This window comes from Rhinolophus hipposideros (genome assembly GCF_964194185.1).
Source record: "Rhinolophus hipposideros genome assembly, chromosome: 3".
Lineage (NCBI taxonomy): Eukaryota > Metazoa > Chordata > Mammalia > Chiroptera > Rhinolophidae > Rhinolophus > Rhinolophus hipposideros.
In genome coordinates this window covers 36,854,488-36,859,382 of record NC_138049.1, presented here as the reverse complement: position 1 = coordinate 36,859,382, position 4,895 = coordinate 36,854,488, and the positions used below count along the sequence as shown (strand labels likewise).

The 4,895-nt window shown below is 33.8% G+C and overlaps 1 pseudogene across 1 annotated transcript; it reads left to right on the top strand.

The window, feature by feature from the left end:
• Positions 1-3,129: 3,129 nt before the first annotated feature.
• LOC308494197 (large ribosomal subunit protein P1-like) lies at positions 3,130-3,755 on the top strand (annotated as a pseudogene). Its single transcript has 2 exons — positions 3,130-3,163; positions 3,322-3,755. The product of its transcript is annotated as a large ribosomal subunit protein P1-like (transcript).
• The last annotated feature ends 1,140 nt before the right edge of the window (positions 3,756-4,895 follow it).

Genomic DNA, 4,895 nt, shown 5'->3' with positions numbered 1-4,895 from the left:
GGCCATTATTTGAAGCAACCATCTACTAATGACATAATTAATGAAGTGCATAAGTAAAATCATGGCTAGTCATCTAGAGCCTTTGGCTTAAAGTAGTGACGGAACTGATGGCTATAAAAGGTAAAATTTAAAAATATGAGTATATGTTTCTTATTGAGGAAGAACATGAGGGTGTTGACTCTGGCATCAGGGTGCTGTCACTGTCTCTCTTTAATGTCCTGCCTTATGAGAAATAAGGAGTACTAAGTGGATTGTCAAGATAAAAGTAAATTTTTTTCTAAATAATTAGAAATGCTAGAAAATCAAAGCAAATGAATTCTCAAAAATCTCAGCTCTGTTTATTCACTCAGTGTCCTGCAGGCTAGGTTTTGTGAGGGGTGGGTCATTGGGGTGTATATGTATAATCCTTCCACTGCCTCTTTCCTGTTTTAGGACAAAAACACAGTATGATAAAAAGAAATAAAGGAGGCTTTGTATTTTGGATGATGACCTCTGGGTAAGCAGCAGCCTAGGTATATGCAAGAATTACTCAATGACAACATGGGGTTCTCTTAGCCCCTTCTTTGGGAATATCACAGTCCTGATCCTCAAGTTAAAGCCCCTACATTAGACAATCAACAGTAATCAGTATTATACACTCCAAAGGAGTTTCTGCCTTTAGACATTTTTTCATGCTAATTTAAACTTCCATTCCTCCTTGCTTGTGCATGTAGGGACAGTAACACATTGAGCCCTCTTTTTCCTTACCTCCTTGTCACAAGCATAATATATGAAAGAGTATACCACAATGATCATTTATGCAAGTCATGCAAGACTACTACCCAAAATGCTACTCTACCTGGAATTAAAATTATCTTTCTCTTTATCTCACTCTAATTGACTACAATAATTATATAACTTACTAAACAACTCTGATAGAGTTTACACTATATTAAAATGTTACAGTACCCCAGCTTATCTGAAGCTTTCTTTATTAGTGGAGACAACTATATTAGTTCTCTCAAATTTTCATAACAGTTTCACACTCACAGAACTCTCTGAAGGTTTCCCCATTGTCCTTTCCCTTCCTAAGTTGGGTCATAGGCCATGTGTGGTTCTAAGAGTTCTTCCCCCACCCCATTACTTCCTCACAGAGGGCTCAGAGGCAGCAGGTCATTCTTGCCTACTCTTCTTTTCGAGGTAAAATGACTAGTAGCCATTTTGTTGATTTCTTTCCTTATTTTAATAGTCAAGAATCCTCTCTAGTTCTTAAGGTTTGTCCACAATATTATTATTCCATCACCCTTGGATGAAACACAATGAAGGGGCACCCATATGATGAGGAAGATGCAGTGAAAAATTGTCCTGGGGTCAAACCATCCCAAACTGAGGACAAATTATCGGGGAAAGTTTCTCAAAATCCAAGATTTTAGGGCAAGTTCCAACAGATATATGCAACGTAGTTGATATATACCACAAAAAATGTAATTAAAAAGTATAGGAAGAAAAGAGAGGGGGGAAAAGCAACAATAGAACCCAAAACAAATCTCAGGTAGAACAGAGGAGACATCATGAATCATAAGCAAAGAGGATGTTATTTAGATAGGAAATACTTGAGTGTGGGAAAATATACAACGCAGCTACTCAGTAAGTACAAATTACACATGAATTACAGTTATATTTAGTAAATAAGTATCCACATATAATCTGGAAGAGAGTTTTCTAAAATAAAAGTAACAAAAATAATTTTTTAAAGTTTCCAAAATTTGAACAACCCAAAATTTAAAACTGAACGTTAAACAGTAAATAAAAATGCAAAATTGAACAAAATCTGAAAATTTTTAAAATACTTTGTAAATACAGCAAAAAGCTAATAATTATACATAAGACATATACTGAACCTTCATTGACAAATGAACAAAGGTATGGGTGGACAATTCATAAAGAATTGCAAATAGTGAAAATTTCAAAAATAAAGTTCAACTGCATTAATAAAGAAAAATGCAAAATAAGTAAAAATGTAATGCTACTTTATTTTAACCCACCAAATAAGAAAAAAAGATTATACTCAGTATTTACAAGAATTGAATAATATGTGTACTCACATATACTGCTAGTAAGAACGACAATTGGTAGAGGCATTCTGAAAATAACTTGGCAATGTATTTTCATGACTAATAATTTATCATAAGGAATAAGTAAAATGTAAAACCAATAGTTATGTATAAAAGGTTCAATACAGTATTATTTATAATAACAAAAATTGAAAACAACTTAAAGTCTAACATTAAAGAATGATTAAATAATATTTCTCTAAATGGAATATTATATAGCCAATAAAATTATAATGGTTATGTTATAATGGATATGAAGAAAAATCACAAAACTACTTGTAAAATAAGATCTCAACTCTATTTTTAAATAACTCTTTTTTAAAGTTAAAAGGAAGTAAGCTAATAATGTTAACTGGCCATCTGTTGGCAGTGGAATATGTATGATTTATTTTTTAATTCTTTATCCTAATTAGTACTTTCCATCTTTTTCTTTAAAAAAAAACAGAACATGGCCGCACACCAAATAAAAATAATTGCTAGCATTTTTAGAGAATCAAAAATAATATAATTGATAAAAAATTAGTAAGATACAAATTTTAGCTTCGTTTAGTTTTAGAAATCTGCTTTAATAGTGAAAGTTGTCTAAGTATGGGGAATGTAATCAATAACGTAGATTATATAAGGTGCCAGATGGGCACTGGATTTATCAGGGGGATCACTTCATAGACTGTGTTGATGCCTGACCAATATGCTATCTATACACCTGAAGCTGAAGTAGAATAATATTGAATGTCAACTGTAATTAAATATATATGTTATATATATAGTAAAATATATACTATACAGACATGGGACGCAAAGTCAGCATAGGGAAGAGAATCAATGGTATTGTAACAGCTGTATAGGATGTTAGAGGGTTTGTAGATTGGGAGGGTTATCACTCTGTGAAGGGTGTAAAATGTCTAATTACTACCTTGCTTTGTACACCTGAAACAAATAAAGAAAAAAATGCACACACACAAAAAAAATAGTGAAAGTTGTATAAAATATTTCAAACATACATATTGTTACAAAATAGAAAAGATAACATATCAATATGTGGGGATGGGAGAAGGAAATAGAGATAAAAGGTAATGACTAAAATACAAGAATCAACTTTTCTAATAAAGGCATAAAACAACTCCCTTCACTCACTAATATATCCCCGGCTTGATTGAAGCAAACTAAATTAGAATTTTAAGATTGTGTGCTTTCCTCAGCGGCCGGTAAGGTTCTCGGTCCTTCCCAGCAAGCCAAGGCCTCAGTCCGGTGAAGCCCTCACTTCATCCCGCAACAAGCATCGCGCAGAGCCGTGCTCGCCCAACACTCGCCTGCACCATAGCTTCAGTAGCAGAGCTCGCCTGCATCTACTCGGCCCTCATTCTGAACTAGGATGAGGTGATAGTCAAAGAGGATAAGATTAATGCCCTCATTAAAGCAGCCAGTGTAAATGTTGAACCTTTCTGGCCAGGCTTGCTTGCAAAGGCTCTGGCCAATGTCAACATCCGGAGCCTCATCTGCAATGTGGGGGCTGGTGGACCTGCCCTAGCAGCGGACGCTGCACGGGGAGGAGGGCCTGCCCACTCCACCACTGCTGTCCCAGCTGAGGAGAAGAAAGTGGAAGCAAAGAAAGAAGAATCTGAGCAGTCTCATGATGACATGGGCTTTAGGCTTTTTGACTAAACCTCTTTTGCAACATGTTTAATAAAAAGCTGAACTCTCCGGAAAAAAAAAAAATAAAAAAGATTGCATATTGTGTGCATGTTTAGGTTTTATTGTTTACTTTTGAAAGGTAAATATCTACTTTTTAAAATTAAGTTTTTAAACTTTACATAATGACTCAAAATACAACGCCATACTCCATTTATAGTATAAAGAGTTTCCAGACTGGTTTCTGACGCAAAGTTTTTTCTATCCTTACCACTACTGTTAATTTTAAACCACAATGAATCTACTTATGGACCTCAGTATGCTGTAGAGGGACCTCAGAAGAACGTCAAAAAAACTAGCCTAAAATACTGTTATTTTGAGATAGATTTATCAGAGAATTTTAAAGTTCTACCAACTCTAACTGTGCAAATAATTGGCATTCTAGTTAAGCTTGAAAGATATACCTATGCATGGGAATTATTTCAGAATACAGCAGGTTAATTTCATCTAAGTAGAGTAGAACCAAAAAATTTAAAAGCATCATTTTATTCTAAAAGAAACATTTGCCTCTTTTATTCCTTTCTTCCTAGGTATAAGTACCTCATGAATCGTCCCTACTTACAGAAGAATCAATAACGTGCATCTTGCAAGTTACAAAAGGCTCTTTCTAACAGTTTTGTTTGGCAATCACAAATTTAGAGTTACTCATTTGATGGCAGAATAAACATATTATCACTAAAACACTCTTGGAAATAGTTTCAAATTCATCAGATCTAAAAAAAAAATCATAAATGTGGCCAGAAGTTACAATTCTTTTATCTTTATTAATAACACTTTTTCCTCTCTAAGCCATCCAGCTCACTAGAAAAGATTCTCATGAAAAAACAGTCTCATAAAAACTATGCTATAAAGTACTGAGAGAAATAAGTATTTTGAATGTCATTCAGTCCATTGCCTGATTCTCATTCATTCCACACTTCATTTGGACTCTGAGTTTTCATACTAATCTTCGTAGTCTTTCCATAAAATATTTGACTATGTAAACCAAGAGTCCAAATCAGTGAATATCTAGCTACAGAGTTTGGTAGGAATTTGTGTTATATACAAATTAGGAAAGTCGCTAATCATGTTTGACATTAAAATAATACAAAAGTTTAAAAATAGAGCAATAAA